Below are 23765 nucleotides of genomic sequence, written 5' to 3'. Positions count from 1 at the left end.
TATGATCACTACATTTTATTGTCATGCCCTTGTGATATCTGCATTTCGTTGTCGTGCTCTTATGATCTGTGTATGTATGTATGTATGTATGAAAGTATGTATGTATATATGTGTGTGTGTATGTGTGTGTATATACATATATACACACACATATGTGTGTGTCTATATATATATATATATATATATGTATGTATGTATATAGAGAGAGAGATATTTGCACAGCAAAAAAATTGATCCAGCTCTATACATATTCTAAAATCCAAACAATAAAACAATATAACTCACTTAACATGTAGCATGGCCATAGATGCGATCGAAACATCTATTGGTAAGTAGATTCATCTTTTTCTCTCTCATTTTTCATCTGTTTGTTTCACTTGAACTATTATTTCTTAGGAGGCATTTTGTAATATTGGATTCCTTTTATACAAGAGGCGATGAGGACATTCCTGGATTTATCTGTGTTAGATGTACAGGAACACTAAAGAATTTTGATGAATTTGTCATGAGCAATGAAGATGGAATTCCCCTTAGAATAGCCCAAATTCCATGTACTTTAAAGATTGATTCTTTCTTAAATATTTTAGATATTAATGAAGAATTTAGATGTTGGGGGGGTGGGAGGGAGTGGGGCCAACCTTCACATGGTTGGCCCTAATTAGTAAAGAATTTTAAAATATTCTTGAAACCAAGTGAATCTCAACATTAACCTATGATTGCATGAAAACTAACTGTGTGAATCTCTTGGTTTCATGCAATGCAGAAGGAGGCCATAGTTCAATATGTGATCTCAATTCATATGCATATGACATCAAGTGGAGCTGAAAAATGCAACAAATTTGCATTTTTTTAGAGGTCTTTAATTGGTTATTTTAAGTTATAGACCATCACGAGAATTTTAACTTTGACTCTTATAGGCAAGGGTAATGTCCTTAGCATCCAAGCAAATCAAGACATTTTATGTGTTGGCTTGTTGACGACATTCTCTTATCCATAGCAACTAGAGTTCTAACATTCATGATGGTCTATAATTTTAAAAAATTAATAGACCTCTTAAATAAATGTAAACATGGTGGCTTTATTCAGGTTCGCCTATTTTTCATACATATAGAACACAGATGCATGTGCATTCTCGATTCAAACTGGCATTCAGAGTAGGGTGGGCACCTGCAACTTGACAAATCATTCCTCTATGGGGGAGATGGTATTATTAGTTGAACCTTGTATCTTAGACACTTTATGGCCTTTTGTCTTTGCAATATGGAGACTTGGAGAGCAACTTAAGGATGACCTGAAAAAGAAATGGTTAAGTGTATAAATTTTCTAGAACTTGTGTCAATTATTTTAATTTGAAACTTATATCAACTTTTTTAATTATGGAAATTTTCTAACATAAGATTTTGTTGCTCCAGTGCTTGTTGATGGTGACAAATGGATTGTGCTTATCAGATATAATGCAAACAAGTTTACTAGGATTGCATCAAAATATGAAGTGAGGTATGTAGTATTTGGGACTTTTCTAATCTCTATATATAATGAAATCTATAGATAGAATTTAAGAGCTGAAATATGGGTTACTTCAAGGTTATTGCTTTCAAGCGAGGTCTTGAATGTTTGGTAAACTATGCTTATGACTTACAGTATATGCATATTCTAGTCTAAATAACTTAAGGAGGATTATTTTTCCTTCCACTAGGATCTCTAATTATAGAAATAAAGGAGTAGAATAATCAATTTAACACATATGGACAACTCATAAGTTTCAAGACCTCCATTTTTGTAATATATTTATGGAGATTTATATTTAGTTTTGGTCTACCACTGAAAATTAGGTTTTTCTGCTCTAGTGCTTGCTGATGAGGATAAATAGATTGTGCTTGCCAAATTTAATGCAAACAAGTTTAATAGGATTGCATCAAAATATGAAGTGAGGTATGCAGTATTTGGTACTTTCCTAATCTATATAGATGATGAATTCTATAGGCGTAAGAAGGTTTTAATTGGAAGAAGAAAATATTAGAATGTTGACTAGAAGTTGTAGCTTTTAATATGCTTGAAGAAGTATAATGTTAGTCTAGTATGATTGATGCTTGTGAAAATATATCACTGGACAAGTTTAAACAACTAGAATTGATGGTAAAAAAATAAACTGAACTAAGAAACTGTTATAGACATGATGATTAACATTTAAAGTTGTAATCTATAAGTTGTATTAAGAATCAATGATGGAAGATTCTATGCGATGTTAAAGGTTCTACCATCAACACTTAGAATTCTCTTGAATTTGACTCAAATCACAACATTACTTGATTTTGAACAAATAATATTGTTGCACAAACTACTCATTTAGAAATTATTTGAGAAAGCTAATGGAAATAACCATGCAAATATCACATCTATGATGACCATTTGAAACAAAATAATATCATTAGAATTTAATATCATTCTAATAGTTAAATTGAACTTTTGATCAAGTCTAGAAATTGAAACTACCTCTCTTGAATGTGTGCAAGTTTGATGTAGAGTTTTGGAGAGGACATACTTTGACTTGAGTGCTACCCAATTTTGATATTGAGCCATGAAAATGGTCTCTCTATTTCCTACTTATGTCCACTCGTAGTTCTCCATCCTTCATTGATCCCTATCATATTCACAGTGAGAGCATCACTACAAAAATATATCTAAAAGTGGAAATACAAAAAAAATGCATTGAGGATCCAACTGCAGAGTTGTTAAGATGAATCATGTTCCCTTCTTAAAAAGGAAATTGTGACCACACCAAAACCTAAATATAGCACACCTAGTGGAGTTTTCCTGCCACAAAAAGAACATCACAATGAACCCAATATGCTCACATATGAATTTAAATTAAAAGATCCCAAGCACCAATGCCATAAATGTGATCATAAAATGTAGAAGAGTTTGATATGCTAATGCTTACCATTATCATTGAACTACTATCAAATGTAAGAAATTTTGTAGCAAAGTGATTTTACAATGCCTTCACCAATGTTTCTCGATATATCTCAGACACTATGTAAGTGACAAAATCATAGATTGAACAATATTGAAAACATTTTTAATGAGAACCATGTTCAACATAACTATTCAGTCTTGTACAAAAGAAGGGATAACAGTTGTACCTTGTGGACCAGACATTAATATTTTGGGGCTTGCACTAGGAAGCCTCTTTGTGAATTGTGCAAATTTATTTCATTCCAAATACATGAAAGTTGATGCAATCAGGAGACTTTTTGTCTATGCACTGTAAAGAAGAAACCTTACTCAATATTTTAATGAAATCAGGAAAGAAGGATTGATATAACAAAGAATTAATCTCAAACCACATCTGTTTATATTGGGTTAGATGCAATCCTAGAAGATTGGGTCATCCTAGTGTTAATTATTAAAAGGAAGATTGGGTTAGATATGCACTAACTAGAACAAAAAAAATTGGAGTCATCCTAGTGTTAATTCTTAAAACCACGCAGTCAAATCTCTGTAATAAACTCCCACGTTGTCACAAAAGTCCACTACATTGATAACTTGTTGGGAGTATTTCCTTGGTACATCCTCCTTTAGCTTTCCTTTGGATACCACCTATCTCTCTCATTGCTACATTTAAAAGAGTTGTTTACATGAATAGTAGATGATAAAATAAAGTGTTAAAATGAATAGTGATTTTCCTAGTTACAAAATGAAGTAACAGTGTAAACAAAACGAAAAATGGTGATAAGTCATCATTGCAAGATAGTAGTATCACATGAAGTTCAAAGGTAAATTAGAAAATGATTTCAAATATGATCATTTAAGTGCTTCAAAGGAATCTTTGTTACATACACTAAGAGAAGTCAAAAAACAATGGAAAATATGTGTTCAATACATTAAAAACAATGAATGCATATGATAAAACACAAACTATTTTCTCATAATCAGACAAGAATTTACCTGCCATAACTTATGTCGCTACTTGTTTTTGTTGAACTAATGGAATAAATGATTTCACATTGCATAAGATATTTCTTGGTTTCTGACTTGTCCTTGGTGAAATCTGGCTTGCAAAGCTACTACCAGTTCTTACACTAGGTGTTTTTGAATCCTTTTTTCTAACTAATGAACCATATTTGTTTTGCAACTCACTTAGATTTTCCTTTACAAAAGCCTACCCTCCAAGATTTGTAGAATTGAATTTGCAGCTTGCCAAAGCTTTCTTTTCTAACAGATCTAATCTTTTTTCTATGGAGCTAGTGACAATCCTTTTAAAGAAACTTCCAGTTGGAGGAGTAGCTATAGGTGAATTATGTTTTGTTGAGTCTATCAAAATATTATTGGTACTAAGAACAATTTTCTTAGTCAATGAGCTAAATCTTTTTCATTTTTTATTCATTATAGTATGATAATCCATATTCTCCTCCTCAATCGGGCTTTGCTCCTACTTTCTTTGCAAACAAGTTGGAGTTTTTGTCCAGGGAAATTGTGACAGTCTACAACTTCACATGGACAATCTGGTCCCAAACTAGACTATAGTAAAAATTGATTAGAAGGCTTCTTATTAATTGCAACTAACCCACTTAAACCACATTGACCTAGTTTTGTAACCACATTTCTTTTTATTGAAGGTATCCTTCAATGTCACATTTGTCCATGTCACCTAGCCCCTTTTGGAAAGAGAACTCTGAGATAGAGCTTGAAGCCTCTCTGACAGTAGAAGCGGCCTAGGCGTTACAAGCAACATTTTTTTTAATAATTTGACTAGTCATCACAATTGTGACGGCCTATTCCTACAGCTAGCCATCACTTATACAGCATAGTTGTCACAACCATGTCACAACTAGGATGGTTAGTCCCAATGGATGGACGTCACTTCCACAACATAGTTGTCACAATTTCAATGGAAAAGTGGAAGCTTTTGATGTCATAATTACAATGGCATAATGTTGCACTTGTGACATTGTGAAGATAAATGCTTGTCCCTTCCTTCTTCCAAGTTACGATAGTTTTGTCCATCGCTATTAAGATGAATACCACTGCCATCACAATTTATAACAACAAAAGTCCAACGCCCATCCAACGGGAGCCAATTCGTGGTTCTTTCACTTGAGCGACAAGTAGATGTCATAATTGTGATGGCCTGCCATCATAATTTGGGTCCAAATGTAGTACTGTGTTTTGATAAGAACTAGTTTATCAAGTCCAAACTTGGGCTCTTGAACTTCATTCTTCCTGATAGTCATATGAAACAATGATGTTACAGTATCAAATGTGAGTTCTTGTGATACTGAGGAAGAATTCGTTGTGTGTGTTTTAAGTGAAAACTCAATAAATTTTATGGAGATGGGAATGAATTTGTAGTGAACTTAGAATTGGTCACCAAGGAGTGTCTTGTGGGGAAATTGCGGACTTGTTGAAGATATTGAAGCATTATACTAGAGTTTAGGTATTTGATTTAACAGCTTAATTTGAGTTAAGCGATAGCAATTCTCATCTTCTAATAAGTGTTGAGAGGTCAACCATTCTCAGCCCAAAATAATAGCATGTTGAAAATAGGGCTCTTATGTTATTTGACAACATTAAAACTTAGTTGCAATCAAACAAAAGAACTTGAAATCTCATAAATAGTTTTTGCATATGAACTTATTCGATAAAGTACCAGAATCTCAAAACTAAAATTTAAAGTCTAGATTAGTAAGTTTCAAAAGATGGCAACAAATAAAAATTTGGCTAAAATACTTTATAAAATAGGAGGCAAACTTAGATTGGAATTAAAATCAAGGGAAATGTTCTTAGCATGTAACGCCTTGCTCATGATCCCAAGAGAAATAACCTAACATGATTCAATGTTTAATAAACTATTTTTGCTTTAAATTTTTAACCAACATCAAAGTAACAATGTGGAAGTAGCATAGATAAACACAACATTTACACATATTGCAATTACAATATAGGTTTTGTTCCTGAAGGGTTCCTTCATGTTGTCACATTAAAAAGTTTGTATTAATTAGTTTAAGTCTCAAGTATAAAGTCTCCTAGTCATAAAGAAATAACAGATCATTCTCACATAAGCAAATGCATAAGTACAAAAATAATATGAAAGCACATCTAATGAATAACTTCCATTGCACATGTCACAAGGTATGTGAGAATAGATACAAGTACATCAAAATATAAGATACATGATAACTTATGTACATCAACTGAATAGAAGTCTCCAAGATATGAATAAGAATGATAACGGGTACAACTACACCAACAAGCATCCAACATCTACAAATTTGAGGAGGACCCAAATGGTAAGAAGACACTACCTCCCGACCACGTAGTCACCTTATCAAGATCCCACTCCCACTGTGCAAGAGAGATAATGTATGATCCACACATAGATAATCAAATTATAAAATAGTCCTAGGAAAGTAATCCTGATAGCCAAATCTACCTTAAGGGTAATACAAACTACTCAAGAAGAAGAGATAATTAAAATCGAAAGGACACTCAAACTAATATCAAAACCATATACCAAGTCAACAAAAGATACCAAATACAATACAGTATCAAATCAAGATAAATTCAATGAAAGGTATCCACCTTAAGTCAAAGGCCACATGTCCAAGAACACTACTCAACAGATAGCAACCGTCATCAATAAAAGTAAATCACCAACAATAAGAACATCCAACAATAAGTACACCACTAATAAATAGTGGTCTCTCATCAATAAAAGTCAACTATCAACAATAAATGACATACAATCAATGAATACAACATCAAAAGTAATAACCAACAAGTACACCATTAGAGGCAAATATTTGAAAATTTATGGAGCAGACTCAGGCTACATACTAGAGAGTGTCATCACATGGTCAAACTACTTGAGTTGCCCTAGACTGGTCTCTCACTAGACCTCGGACCCTCAACATGACACATGCAGAACTTGAATACCCTTTCATAAAGATGAGAAAGAACTAGTCATACCTCTCACTAAGTATCACCTCATTCTCATCCTTAGCCTAGACAAGCTCTCAAAGCATAGAGGAGGCAAAATCTCTAACTTATCTTTTTAATATTTTAAATTACTATGTCATCATTGTTACACAACTTACAATGATTGCCTTGGCAGCCTCTTTGGGTCCCGAGCCCCATTGCAAGCCACTCACATAGACATGCACATAGACTACCTTCCCAAAACTCACAAACTAAAATTGTGTCACATACCACAAAAGTAATACTAATCAAATTTGGTTCCTTAACAAGCAACTCAAAAATAACATTGGTTCTCAAAACTTAAGTTCTCATAAATGCTCAATAGCATATAAAGCTCATAAAACATAAATCTCCATTCAAATCATAAAGTACATCATGACATCCAGTTAAATAATCATAAAAATAAATCTCAAAAATGCCAATGGTGCAGATCCTAACTTAGCCAACTAAACAACCCACAAAGAAAACCATCACAAAAATAAACATCACAAGACTATAAATACAATATAAGAAAATATGTACTTTTTAACCATATGATTTAATTCCATCATTTTCTCTTAATTTTTTTGGGTCATAAGGATGTGTTTAGAAATAAAGTAAGAATATTCATGTTTTGATTAAGTAAAATCAGGTTTTGAAAGGACCTGAAACCTTGTACAAAGAGAAACGAAAGATATAACAATGAAAGATCTTAAAACAACTGTGGAACACCACCCAACAAACTAGAGGAACTCACCATAGTTCCTATCAAGAGGGAAAAAACCCTACCCATCTAAACACAACAAAAGACCAATAAGATCATTTTAGCCCAATCTTTTGAGAATGTAAAGACATATCAAATGAAGATTTGGAGAATTTGACTTTTTTTCTTTTAAGTGATGTCCATCCATCCTCCACCTTTTTAGCAGCCATCTGCCAATCTAGACAACCCACTAAAGGGCATACAACATCAGTAACTATATAGAAGGGAAAGGGGTAGCACCACAACTAGCCTCCAAAGCCCTCTCGGGAGAAATACCCATAGCAACAGGAGATAAGGCAATTGAACTAGTGATAGTAGCAATAGTAGGGGTAGCCTTAACATTATGAACCAAAGCTTCCATAGAGACAGCATCTGTAGCATCCAAGATAACAGTAGTAGCAACTATGAAAAAATGATCAATCTGAGGTGAGAAATCTGCCACACCCCCTTCCTTGGAAACTTTTTGAACCATATAATGATCGTCTGAAACCCCCAACCACCAAGAAGGTGATTTCTTATATCTAACCTTATTAGAGGAACATTGTGCAACAAGATGGTCAGTCTTATGAAATTTCCTACATCTAAATGGAATAACCTCATAATCAAGATTTTGGTTCCAAGAACCATTTGAAGAAGACAGATTAATCTATTCAGTGAGACCCTTAGGAACATCCACCTCCACAAGAATATGAGCATACGTCATCTTAAAAATACTAGAAGAATTTGTATCAACCGTTTGGAAATCCCCAATGGTCTCCCCCACTGAATCCAGCCAAAGATGAAGGGGAAGATTCAGCAATCTTTACCCATACAGGTATTTTATTAAAGGATTCAGTAAGAGGATCAAATCCCTGATACCAGGGTTTAGCCATCAAAGGAAACTGCTCTTCCCAAGAGAAATAGTAGATACACAAAATAGTTTTCCTATCTATAGCATTTTCAAATTTCATAATATAAAAAGACCCCTTGCCACAGGATAAATCTGAAGTGCATCTGTTATGATGGGCTCCCAATATTTGGAAATCCTAGCATGTAAATTAGGAAGAGAGGGCCAAAAACTCTTAAAACGAAAAAATAGCAACAGTAGAAGAGAGATCCTCCACATTTTTAAAGATCTCGTCAATAATATATGAATCAAGATTAACCACAATGGGGCTACTTACAGAGACAAGCAACACCACAAGACGGGATACCCCTCTCCTAGCACAGGCAAGACCACAAATACCTGCCTCAAAAGTAGCCACATCTACATAAGAAATCATAGACCTCCCCCCAACAATCAGAGACCCTAATAGAGTCATCTAGAAAACCCTAGCAACCTCTGAGACAACCCTAAAGAATATACATGTTAATATATATTGTTATGCTAATATACTTATTTAAATCAATAAGTATTTATATGTCAAATCTCTTTGAGCATATAAAACATCATGTAATATTATCACCTTATTAATGTAAATAATTTTAAATCATAAATAATTTAATTAATAGCATAAATGTATATTAAGAGATTAAATATTAATACCAATTTCATTTCTAAAATATTAATTTAACTTCTATTTAAGTCCAATATTAATATTTAATTCTCCTTTAATCCATAATGCAACTAGAGATAAAATTATAAATTTAATTGAATTATTTATAATTTCTCTCGTAAAGTGAAATAGTTATTAACTAGATGATTACAAAGTGAACTCCACCACAACTTCTCTTAAAATATAATAAAATTATAAATATTTATTTATTAACTTTCCTCTTACATTAATAAATATAAAATCATTTATATTCAACTAAGAGTTTAACTAGACTTAAATAATCACTAATAGTAATATTCATTTTATAACTAAATGAATAATATTTATTTAATTTTTGAAATTAATAAATTATTATTAGTTTTTTTCAAAAATAAAATAAAAATTTGAATTTATGAAATTAATAATTAATCATAAAAAAAAATAATAATAAAGAAATATATCCAAAAATTAAATTATATTTCTATAAAATAAAAATAAACATGCAACTTCTATTTTTGCACTCCCTTGATCTCTCAAATCATGCAACTATAATATGCTTAGTTTTCTATTTTCAGTATATTTGTTTTCACATGCATATATAAGTTCAATTATAACATGCTTTCTTCTCAATTAATCCATTGCTTTTTCCAATAAATTTTGCACCCAAATCATTTTAGATATAAGAAGAATATTTATCTGTATTTCGAAAATTCATAGTAATCACATGATTTTAATGAAAAAATTTAAAAGTTAAAACCCTAACTATTCAATTTGTTGTCTTATTCCAATTTTCTATAATTAAATTTTCCCTATATTAGAAAGGGTTTAAAAGAATATAATCATAATAATTTTCTACAATTTTTTTGCAGTCAAGTTTTCTTGATTAATAAGTTTTCCTTTTCAAAATCTATAACATAATTATTTATCAAAAATTAATACAATAAATTGATAAACATTATGCAAGCATCTAGGAAGACACGAAGTATACTGATCTTTCAATAAAATTCTACAATGGATTTTCAGAAACCTACCTCAAAAAAATAGCTAAAATGTGAGACAACCAGTGAATGCATGCAAATCCAAACCCTCTAAAACTTTCAACAATTCTTTTGATTCAATTCCATTCCCAAAACATGTGTCCCTCAAATGAACTACCAACCCCCTAATAACGAAACATAACCTTAACTAAGGTTTTTGTTATCCAATATTTCAAAAGCTGCTAACTTGATTAAAAATATTAATATTTTAATTATTCAATCATTTCATGCACACTTATAGAACTTTTATATTAGAATTTTTTTTTCCCCTCCACTTTATTAATTAGTCCAAGCATTATTTAACACGTAATTTATTATTTAAATTTGTAATAATAATCAAAATTCATTGTTTAAATGCAACTCTAATTTAATTATTATTAACTAAATAGTTATTATAAAATAATATTAAATCTTTAATCTTTTAATATTATAATTCTCTCATTATCGAACTTCTTAAATTAAACTTTTAAATTATATCTTTTAAACTAGAGCACATCTCTAATTAATTTTTAATTAATTAAATATCATCATATTTTACTTTCTCTTTAACTAGTTTTCCAAATTAGACTTTCAAATTATGTCTTTTAAATTAAAGCACATATTTAATTAATTGAATATTTTCATATTTTTTAATCAAATAATATTTAATAATTCTCAATATTATATGATTAACCCAAATATTATAATTAATATCATTTACCAAATAAATCACATAGCCAAATCAACCTAAGATCAACATGGCCAAAATTTACTAAAATTCAGAAGAAAAAAAATACAGGCAAAGATAAACTCATGGGTTTAAAAAGGGTTTAAAGTCAGATACATGTCCTCCTCAGGACAAGTAATTAGGTTATCACTAAGATTGAACTTGAACATTATCTTCCCATTCTTACCATTGAGTTATTGTGATAGGGCACACTCATGTTGACAATTCAAGGAAATCGATGTCTGGTACCTACAAATCTGTATAAAATACGAACATGTACATGTGCATATATATATCTAAGCTAAACAGACAATGACGGGGAGTGGTATGTCGTGTAAATCTCGACTAGCAGAGGACTACGACTCCCTCTCTCAACCATATCAAACACATCAAACATAAATGTAAAATATACACACACACCATACACATGCAAGTATGGGATAATTATAATAGTAAATCCTAAATATAAATAACATCATATTTTAACATTAGCATCTCATCATCATGAGGACATAATAAACATCTTTTTAAGATACACCATATGACATCATCACAAAAGTAATTTCACTAAGAGCTTTAAAGCATCATTATTGCAAGTAGGAAACTATTACAACCTGACATAATCAATTACTCAACATATCAAAGTATTGAATTGATCAATTAAGGGCTAACACATCTATTGAAGAGTCATATGAAGCTTTACCAACTAAGTCTACAATGGTAGCAAAGGAGGGCTACTACATGGCACATTGATTGAATTGGAAGGATGCTTAGCCATGGTAGAGCAATCACCCCTAATTTATTGCAAAAGCTCTTGTTCTTGCAGTGACAGAGTTGAATCAACACGAGTGGCCAAAATATTCAGGTGACGAGATAAAACTATCAGTCACATCTTGTTTAATGCAAGTCATAACAATTTGACTCACAATAGCCTTACGAAGAAGACACTATAAAGGAGGTAGTTTAACTCATTGTTGATAGTTTTCAACATCTTCATGATTGTAACAATCATCATTTCCCAAGAAGGGCAACCATACTTAAATCATTTGTAAATATCAGGTCATGCAATCTACTACTTGACCTGGGATTGTATGACTCAATACATACCATGTTTCAAAGTTTATTAGGCACAATCAAGGAAGAACACAATGTAGATGTTTTTATAGTCATAGAAAACATAACAGTCATGACAATTAATGAGTGTGATGCCCATTTCTAGCCACTTCTACAAATGTTGTTAACAATTTCAAATAGACAACAAAAAGCTTCAAATCTGTTTGTAAGTTGGTCAACAAGCTGCTCAAACAATGTGAGCCAAAAATTTATTAAGTATAAACAACAAAGGCTTAAAGAAGAATTAATAGCAAGGGAATTACAAGTTATAGAATCTCATAGAATGAGCAAGATCTAAATGAGAGAAGAGTGTATATTTTTTATTTGCAACCATATCTAGTCACTTGATCACACTTGTGAGGATAACAAGGAAGAAGAGACAACTCAAGTAGTACAAATTAGCGTTGAGGAAGTTAAGGACTCGTTAGCGCAACTTCAACATGATAGACTATAAGAAGGGTTCCTTTATGGTTAATGGTAAGAATTGCTCTAGCATTTTATTTGGTGTTTTGGAAGTGGTTATTGATAAGCACTTTCATGAGAATGTCTATCTACACGATATATCTAAAATGAAAAAGTACACTTTCATGAGGATAAACTATTTGAAAGCAATGGCGTAATAGTTGATGAGGCAATACAAATGAAGATAGAATGAAACTATAAAAATTGTATAGCTGAAATTAAATCTAAGTATTCAAAATCTAAAGCATGATGATGTTACTATAGGGACTAATTTTAAGGACTAGTCAAAAATTCTATTTCATGTTGATTTTGAAGATTATAATTTGAAAGATAAGTTGAAGGTATCAAACAATTTTGCAGTCGTAGTGCATTTTGATAATGCTTATAAATACATTGAAGAAACCATGTGGGAGGTTAGTAATGTTGAAAAGGAAAAGGGAACAACGAATGAAATCTAGAGTGTACCTTTACACTCTTAAGAGTGCATTGAAAAGAATAAAATCATACTACTTAAAGTTGCTCAAAGATGGGGATATAGCTATCAAACTTGTTAAAGATAATGAAAGATGATAGATGAGCTTTGTCACCTACTTTGTATGACACATTACTCCCCATATCAAGGTAGAAATCAAAATTCTATCACTCGCATAGATTATGGGCATAATCATAGAACCAAAAATATCATACAAATTGTAGAAGGGGTCAATGCCCTAGTGAGAATGAAGATGAACCTAATTTTCCCCACTTCACCGTACCTAGATAAGGCTCACTATAATGAAGAAAGCTTTGAGGACTAGCAAGAAGATAGACACATGAGAATGAAGATGAACTATATGTGATAGCAATCATTTTGTCAATTGAAATGTTGATTTTGAGTGTTGGTGCTTATGGGGATGTTGACAGTTTCTACCAATTTATTTGGAGAGATATGTCCTAGTCTTCATGAAATGGTAGTTATTTATTTGTTAGCTGGTAATTTTATCTTTGAGCGATCAGTGGTTGATTCATGGATATTTGTGTTTATTTCTAGTGTGTGACAATGACACGTGGTGAACCTATGAGATAAACTTCATGCAATTTTGCAAGTTTGATTGGGTTATATGTTTGTTCAATTGGTTGATTCAAAATGATGACAAGTTGATAGCCACCTACTTCTACTCCCAAAATTGAGTAGACGTGTTGGTTCGAAATCTAGACATTAACAGTGTGGATACGGGGTCCAAAGATAAACAAGTAATCTCTTTGGGGGAATTGGAAAATTAAGGACATGTTCATGTATTATTAAATTGACTTATAATAACGTAGTATAAATTAATTAAAAAGGGGGCAATTTCATGAGGGACATCACATCTCATTTTTCAACCTCTCGCATAAGTGGCAATCGGGTCAACCTTGACCTGGTCAATCTTTATTTCAACATAAATTATGGAAAAGATTATGTTATTTTCTACTTGTGTTATGTTCAGTACAATTTCAGTGGTTAACAAGCCCAAGTCACAAAAGGGGCAATGAGACCAAAAAAGAAGTGATTTTGTTAAATCATTCAAAAAAGTCTCATTGACTACTATGTTTGGATTTGGAGAATTTAAATCTCTCTTGGAGAAACATTGAGTGAGTTAACATCTTCCATTCAAACCGAAGGACGCAAACCTTCAAGTCATCTCTAGTGGATAGGGCATAGCCCCAATTTATCACCATAATGGATTCAAGTCATCATGTTATGTTTAGTACGATTTCAATGGTTAACAAGGCAAAGTGACAAAAGGAGCACTAAGACAAGAAGGAAGCGTCATTTTGTTAAAACACAAAAATAAGTCTCATTTTCAACAATGTTTGGATTATTGTTTTGTTTGGAGAATTTGAATTTCTCTTGGAGAAACACTGAGTTAACATCTTCCATTTCAAACCTAGAGGTTCTTTTTATATGTTTCGATCATTGCAATGGATTCAAGTCATCAAACTAAGTTTAGAGGTTCTTTTTATATGTTTCCAATCTAACTATTACTGTTGTTTATAATATCGAACACGCATATTAGTGTATTGGCTGATCTATAATACGGGTTTATTATTTGGTTTATGTTGCTTCTTTATGCATATTAGTGTACTACTGGTCTGTAATATTGATTTACTGTTTATGTTGCTGCTTTATGCATACTAGTGTATTGCTAGTCTGTAATATTGATTCACTGTTTATTTTGCTGCTTTATGCATATTAGTGTATTCCTGGTCTGTAATATTGATTCACTATCTGGTTTATGTTGCTGGATTATATTGCGTAATTTATCAGTTGACTATTTGTGAGAAAAATTGTAGATAAAATCCTACTGGGATATTGCATAACTGCTTGGTTAAGATTTAACTGGAATAACAACTGTCTGCTGAGCTCAACAACCAATAGATTGTAAAATATTCTTTTAAATAAATTCTAGAATTTAATCATTTATGACAGCTTGTGGTATCATTAGCGAATATCCAGCGAGCTTTCACTTGAATTAAGATATTTATAAAAGGTAACTTCGACAAATTGATTAGCTGATGATGGCTGTACCAACTTTAAATAAACAATATTTTAGTTTTAGTTCAAACATGCTGCTGCTGATGTGCTTTGATTTGATAAAATTCTTTCGACATATTATAAAAATGCAAATGCTCCATTTTTACAGCTTAAAATATGTTATTTGAAATGTTAAAAGACAACCTCAACCATGCGAGACCTCGTGAATAGAATCTATTCAAGACCAGTAACGTTATTTACAGAGATGACTATTTGTTCACAGATAAGATCCTACCATTAACAATATGGCTTGATTGAGATCTAATTAGAACCTACCGCTCATCCACCGAACAATCACCAATATAAATATGTAAAACATTCTTTCCAATAGATTCTAAAATTTAACCATCTACGACAAGCTTGTGATAGGAAAATTTCCAGCTAGCTTTCATTTCCAAAGCCCTCTTACAAATTAATAAGCCGCGGATGTTCGTTCCAACTTCAAATAAACAATATTCTAGTTCAAACATGCTGCCGATGCTTGATATGACATATTCTTTAGCATATTAAAAAAAAAGGTAAGCAAATGCGACCTTTTTATTGCTTAAAATTTGTTCTGTATTTTATGGCACGTAAAAGGACGATCTCAGATCTCATGACTACAACAATCTTGTTAACATAAGAACAGTGACTATACGATCAAAATTCGCTGACATAATGCTCTACACAGATGAATATTTGTTCACAGATAAGATCCTGCCCATGAACAATACGGCAAACATACCATCTGAGTTTTAAGAGCTCAATGCTTTGCACACCATCAACACTATTGTCATCTTCGTCAAATAGCTCCCTTTGTAATGTCTGCATAAAAATGAGTATAATTAGAACACAAACAATAAAACCAAAAATAAAAAATAAAAAAATAAAAAAACCTAAAACCTAAAACACGTTGTACAAGATTTCCCCAAAAATTTTGCATTTAACAAAAAACGAGAGCAACCCAAAATACCACAGAATTGATCTTGTTTCCCCAAAGACGGTGTCTCAAAGAACACTCGGACCCTTGGAATCAAAATGGTTACACTGGTATATATGTACATGATGTTATGTCTACTATTAAATCTAGTACATTTAAACATATAAATATGGGAGTACAGCTGAATAATACGGTATATAACTGAATATGAAAATTTACAACACATGCAAAAAGGCTTAAGCAGGCTGAAAGCATATCACAAAAAAATAATGCATTTCTTGGCTCTGCATAAAATAATTAATTACCTATGCGTGCTAGAACTAGAGATGAGGCAGTCTCTCCCAGCAAAATAGTTTATAGAGCTAGTCCTACAAGAGTCCCCAGCAACATTAAGATCTCAAAAGCTAAGAATTCATTAAATGTTAAAACATACGAACACAGAGCAAAAACATTTCAGAGAAGAATATCTACCTTTATATAAAAATCTTTAACATCAAGATGGAACGAACACCCAAACTCTCTAAGGGATTGAACAACAATAACATGTGTGCATGAATATTCTGCATGCATATAATCCATTATTACCACTGGCATGGCTAAGTGGGCAAACCCCATCACCATGTTAATTCCATAAAATATTTACTATATAAAAAGAATGTAAGAAAATTGCTCAAACCCATTGCAGAAGTGGGAAAAATCAAAATATATTATTCTCAAAATGAGTAATGAAAATAGAAGATGGCTTTGCAGTTAAAGTTGTAATTCTATTTTGACTCTCCTATAAGTCATCATGCTACAAGGTTTATTAAACAAAACATGGAACTACTGAAAGCATCATTCCCTTTTTAAATTGAATACTGTACTCTTAGAGCATAATTGCATGTGCTTAGTAGAAGTTTGTTTTCTATTTGATTTTGCAGCATGTTTTTCTCATATTTTAATTTGGAGAGGTGGATGAACAATGACAATAGTGAATAGTTCCTTATATAGAGGTTAGTATTCTATAACTAAGATTTTGACACACAGGTGGCTTCTGATTGCTTCCGATGTCTCCATATACTGGGCGCATCTTTAGAGCAGAACACAATGGACATAGCAGGAACAGCAATTCTGCATATTATCTTATAACCTCCTCTTAACTCAATGTCCCCATGCTTCATATTTTCAACACTGGCAGGGATTTGGCTAAAGCTTAAGAAGGTAAAGGCTGAGATAAACAACATTACTATCTCCACATAAAGAATTGTAACATAATTTCACCCAAAATTTGCATTAAAATGGACATTGGTATAGTTCAATCCCCTTCTATCCTTCTACAATAATTTCTCCGTCTCCATTAATCAAACCAGAGGAGGTTGTTAAACCATGTCTCTTCTTTATCAACAGATACAAATGAAGCTTCAAACCCCTCATTCCAGCTCCATTGTAAGATCCATTGTATGTACAGATTTTTCTGAGGAAGAGAATTGCATCCTCGAGGGAGGGCCCTCACTCAAGATCCAGGAGGACGAACAGAAGGGGAAAAAGATGAAGTAGTTTCCCTTCTATCACTCTACAATAATTTCTCCCATCTCCAATCACTCCAAAAAGAGGATGTTCTTTAAACATATCTCTTCTTTGTAAACAGATACCCATAAAGCTTGAAACCGCTCAACCCAGCTCCATTGTAAGATCCATTATATCTACAGATATTTCTGTGGAGAGAATTGCATCCTCAAGGGACAGCTCTCACTCAAGATCCATAGAGGATGAACAGAAGACATTAAAGATGTTGAAGTTTGCCCAGCAGTAGAAGAGAAAAAAAAAAAAAGTGCTTTTACAATGTTGTGTGCGAGAATTAAACTACATATTTCACATTAGATTATGATTACATGTTGAAATTCAAAACTATTAATTGTTTGATGCTGATAAATATGCCAAAGGACATAAGATGTTTAATAATGAGAATATGTGTACTAGTCTTCTAAGGTTGCAAAGACTTGATGGATGTGTCCATATGAGAATTTGAGAGTGCTGGAGATACTCGGTGGATTCCATTATTTCCAACAGCTAAATTGATGTCACAAAAGAATCTCTTATTACCATTCTGGTGATCTCTTTATAAGAACAACAGTCCGTAAATCATAACACTGAAAGAGAAGTGTTAAGTCGTACACATTGACAAGTCCTTCTAGAGAGGCAGTTGAGCATATTGATCAGAAGACTGTCATGGCTACCATTATCATTACTAACAGATAAGTAACAATTGATTTTGCAGAGAGGTCGTGATGGAGGATAAGAATCAGAATTTTTCAACGCTTTCTGTCCTTTGCTTTGGATGTGTCAATTTCTAGTTGGTAAACTTTGGAGACAATGGGAGACAACAAACTAAGAATACCCTGCATTGGAATGTTTCGATCTTACATATCCAGGGGATGGGGGGGAGGGGGGCAGATCTTCCTGGTAACTATGCCTGAACTTTATTTAGGAAAATGAGGGCATGCCAACTGAATTCTTCTGCAAAATACTTATACTACAGATGACGCTAATGAGATTTGTGTCATTAAAAGATTATATTCTGAGACCTTTTAGCCAAAGTGAAAAAAAGCTAATTTCTAAGAGAGCCTTTTAAAATTAAAAAGATGAGAAAAATAAAGGTTATCAGGACCCTTTAGTTAAGGGTGAATTATAATGAATGTATTTTTTTAAATCCCTTAAAAGAGAAATAATCGTATATAGATAATCATGAAAGGCCACTTTTTTGAAATGTGTGATGGTTTGAAACCACTCCTTAAAATGCTATATAAAAAAATTATATGACATGTAATGGCAGCATAGGAAGGTGACCAGCAGGCTGAGGTACTTGGAAATGATATTTTTAACTCCAGAAGATATCATTACATAGAACTCTGAAAATAATACCAGTGAGTTGCTGTCAAATATAACTGTAAAAAAGTTCAAAACCAACATTATATATGTCATTAGATTATCAATCCATGTTGAGATTTAAAATATTGATAATTCAAAGCTGATGTCAATACCAAAGGATATGAGATGCTTGATTATGTAAAACTTTTGTACTGTTTTTCTAAAGAGTAAAGAAAGCTTGATGGATGTCTCCCTGTAAGATATTTGAAAGTCCTGAGATACACAATGGCTAACATTATTTCTAACATTTGAATTTGTGCATCTCTTATTACCATTCTGGTGGTCTCTTTAGAAGAACAACGATCAGTAAATCATAACACTGCAAGAAAAGTGTACTGCTGTACATCATAGAAGGGCTAACATTATTTCTAACATTTGAATTTGTGTATCTCTTATTACCATTCTGGTGGTCTCTTTAGAAGAACAACGATCAGTAAATCATAACACTGCAAGAAAAGTGTACTGCTGTACATCATAGAAGCATCTTTTACAAAGGCAATAGAGCAGACCGATCAGAAGTCAATAGTGACTCATAATCATTATGACAAGTAACAGTGATTTTGCATGGGTGATGATGGAGGCTAAGAATCAGAACTTTTTTAACACCTTCTAATCGTTCATTTTCTGGCAGGAGAAGTCAATTTTTAGTTGCTAAAATTTGGTGACAGCAAAAGATGGCAGCCAACTAATCCTATGCATTGGGATGTTTCTGGAGACATCTTCCCAAGACGGATCACCTGATAAAATGGGTCATAGCTATAAGGGCCAAAGACTGCTGAAATTTTCCTAAGGTGAGAGTGGCCTTTCCAGATGCAGTTCCTAGTGGGTTTATTCTAAGTCTCTAAATTACATTGTTTGTTCCACTGAGATCTAGTTCTTGTTGTTGAATACTAATAAGTATATTACTGTTGTTGATTTGGGTATTCTTCAGATAGAAATGATGTAATATTATTTTATAAGTGAATATATTAACACATTTATATTTGATTTATAGATATACTTTAAAATCTTTTAACTGCAATAATAAACAAATTCACTGCTACATAAAATAAACGGGTATATTAAATCTATAAATTTTATACAGTGGAGAAAAGTGGCACACGTTAGAATCCATACCAAAGCTGTGATGCCAAATGAATAAAACTGTCACCTTCCTGGTCTGGTTCACATATAATATCAACAACACTGCTTCACTAAGGCATCTCAAACCTGCAAAGAATCCCATTATAGCAATAAGAAACTTTTTCTCCTGAAAAATCAGCAAATACAAAAGAAATTCATGAAGATTGCAAATGTTTATGTAAATTTGTTGTTTTTTACATTATTTATTTTTATGGCTGCAGCATTTCATGAAACTATTACTATTTTATTGACATGATTAAAAAAGGGAAAACTTTGGGCACATATAAATAATCTATGGATCTAACTTGAAGGAAATCCCTAGTAGAATATGGTTGGAAGCTGGCAATCAGAAATACTTACTACCATATTTGAATAAGGCTTACATGAAACCCTAGCTAAGGAAAAATCAGGATACATCCAGTCTAATTATGTCTAATTGGCATCAGAATCATATAACAGTTATTAAGAAAATAAATTCACTTAGAATCATGAATAGATTTCTCCTCTAGAGAAGATGCCAATATGTAACAACCTGAGGTTATAACACAGCCTACATTTTGCCATTTAAACCACAAAAACAGAATCACTTGGCTGATCCTTGAATATCATTGCAGCAGCAAATCATTCAAGTGAATCACCAAAATCAAGACCTGTTTCAATCTTTAAATGAGCATTTTAACAATGAACTATAAGAGCCCACATTTTGTCATTTAATACACAAACAGAATCAGAGCAGCGACAACCCAGTCAATCGAATTGCCAAATCTGACACCTGTTTCTATCTTTAAATGAGCAATTTAACCACGATTGTTAGGAGCTCACATTTTCACTTTTCAATGTACCTATTTCTTCAAATGGAAATTTGGAGTACCTTCGACCTATAGGTAACTCATCCTCACTAAGTTGTCTACTTGCAAAGTCCCCTTAATGAGGCTGCACGCAAATATCAGTCAATGTCATCCCGTGAAGTATACAGAACCCATACTAAAAACAAGAAATCCCAGGAAGAAATTAAACATTAACTTGAAACCAACAACTGCTGATGAAACTCTAATGAAATAAAGACAAAACTCCACACATAGAAAAGTCAGAATCATACTTGAATCAGTCAGTCATGAAACCACAGTTTGAATGATCTCGGGAATCTTCTAAGTTCAAATATGCATACCTACATGTTACTTGGTGGCCAAGCATAAAACTATGACAAAAACATCTATCTAAAAGATTCAAGAAAATTGAAAAACCTATATGCACTAGGATCATGACCTGGCCTACGTCTATGGACAGAAACATAACACAATTAGGAAGTCTCTTTATTGTTATAGAAAAAGCCCCTTAAAGTAAATTGTTAAACCTCAAAATATGTTTCTATCTCTAATAAGACTTTAAGAGACTAAAAAATGAACCAGAGCATTTCAAGTTTTCTATCACTAGTTCGATAAACTTCAACTAAAAGTTTGGAAGATTTTTTCATATTTCCAATGAGGAACATAATATCTAACCCAGATGGTTTAACACAAACACTCATTAACCATTTTGTATTTAGTTGATTAAATTTTCTCTGACTTATACTCAGTGATTCTGTTATAAAAAGTCAATACAGAACTTGAAATAACTGACAGTATCATAGCTAAAAACTTTTACCATATATCGAACAACATCCGGAAATCCTTGGCTGACTGGAGACACTCATCTGCACCTTGTCTGTGAATGTTTCATCAACTGCATCATGAAAGGTCAAACAACAAATATTGCATGACTAGGCTACCTAGCAAGACATAAGCTATAGGGGATCCAGCTCATAGGATTAACTAAACAGTAGTCTTAACAACCAAAATACTTAAGAAACATATGTTGAAAACCTAGAGAACAAGAATAAACTTCTTGCAAAGGATGACTAACATGTCATTGGATCATTTTTATATCTCATAAAATCAACTAAATAGTAGTCTTAACTACCAAAATACTTGAGAAAAATATGTTGAAAACCTAGCGAACTCAAGAATAAACTTCTTGCAAAGGATGACTAACATATGTCATTGGATCATTTTTATATCTCCCGTTTAGCTCCTTTGCATGACTATTCATGATCCTGTTCGGTTGACAATTAACTTACTGTTGGTTTACTAACCTGAGTGCGTCTATGCTGGATGAGCTGAATATGGAAAAAAAAGTCCAAAAATAAGGTAAGAAATCAAAATACAAATGGTGCATTATTTCCTGAAAACAAAACAGACATCCTTTAGGATAACCAATCCAATCTGGCTTCTAGAACTTATGGAACACCTAACATACCTAAAAAGGAACACTATTGACACAATCCATTAGCCAGCAAAACTGTGAACAAGATAACACTAGGCCTTGGACATTTAAAATTTCACGCAATCAAGTAGCAACATCCTCAATGCAAACAACGTTAGCAGTGTGGAATATAAAATCATAACTTACTCAGGTATCTCAGCAATAGAATACCCATATGTTGAACAATGTCCTCAGATCGTTGGCTTGGCTAAAACTGCAGATGTTCATATGTTTCTTGTCTGTAAACATTTTAACTGCACCATGAAATGTCAAAAAATAAAATAGCAAGCCAGGTGGGCTCTCAAAACATAAGCTAATATCTGTATTGTAGCCTTAACAATCCATACATTTTGACATCTCGGAAAAACTATCTGCTGTTTAACTCCTTTGCATGACTGTGCATGATCCTGTTCAGTTGACAATTAACTTACTGTTGGTTTACTAACCTGAGAGGGTCTACGCTGGATGAGCTGAATATGGAAAAAAAAATTGCAAAAAGTAAGAGAAGAAATCAAAATACAAATGGTGCATTATTTCCTGAAAACAAAACAGACATCCTTTAGGATAACCAATCCAAACCAGTTTCTAGAACTTATGGAACACCTAAAAGATCTAAAAAGGAACACTGTTGACACAATCCATTAGCCAGCAAAACTGTAAACAAGATGACACTATAGGCCTTGGACATTTAAAATTTCATACAATCAAGTAGCAGCATCCTCAATGCAAACAACGTTTGCAGTGTGGAATATAAAATCATAGCTTACTCAGGCATCTCAGCAATAGAATACCCATATGTTGAACAATGCCCACATATCAATGGCTTGGCTGAAACTGCAGATGTTCATATGTTTCTTGTCTGTAAATATTTTAACTGCACCATGAAATGTCAAAAACAAAAATAGCAAGCCAGGGGGGCTCTCAACTCATAATCTAAAATCTGTATGGTAGCCTTAACAATCCATACATTTTGACATTTTGGGAAAAAAAACTTGAGACCTTGTGCATAAAAATCCTCCAAAGTAATGACCAACCAATGTTCTTCCATTTAATGTCTCCTTTGCATGACTATCTTGGCACCTTGTTCACTTAACTATTTACATACTAACTATTTACCTACCTATCAGTTTGCTTTACTGGACAGATCTAATCCAAAGAAGCTGGATATGGAAGACAGATTTTGCAAAAGAAAAGGCAAAATTCAAAATACGAATGGTGCATTGCATTCCTAAAATATGTAATTTTTTGGACATCCAACATAATTCTACTGTAAAACTTAAGGAAAAGGGGAGATGTAAAAGAAAGACTACAAAAATAATTCACTGATGTCAGAATCCAATAAACTTAAGAAAATATGGAAAAAAAAACAGAATACTCAATAGATTCCTTGCAAGGGATGCAAATTTTGCA

General features: G+C 32.6%; 1 long non-coding RNA gene across 2 annotated transcripts; it reads right to left on the bottom strand.

Moving 5' to 3' along the window:
- Positions 1–15466: 15466 nt before the first annotated feature.
- Positions 15467–22679, bottom strand: LOC149566159 (uncharacterized). Of its 2 annotated transcripts, XR_016362126.1 has the most exons (6): positions 22503–22679; positions 21699–21776; positions 20049–20141; positions 16497–16585; positions 16331–16393; positions 15467–15910 (listed from the first exon to the last, which is right to left on the bottom strand). It is a non-coding gene; the product is annotated as an uncharacterized LOC149566159 (long non-coding RNA). The 2 variants fall into 2 exon arrangements; XR_016362127.1 differs by lacking the exon at positions 16497–16585.
- Between the last annotated feature and the right edge of the window lie 1086 nt (positions 22680–23765).

Source organism: Cupressus sempervirens, chromosome 3, assembly GCF_028749045.1.
Source record: "Cupressus sempervirens isolate cs-2001-9-10 chromosome 3, ASM2874904v1, whole genome shotgun sequence".
Classification (NCBI taxonomy): domain Eukaryota; kingdom Viridiplantae; phylum Streptophyta; class Pinopsida; order Cupressales; family Cupressaceae; genus Cupressus; species Cupressus sempervirens.
The sequence above is the reverse complement of the archived record's forward strand: the minus strand, read 5'-3'. Positions and strand labels throughout refer to the sequence as shown.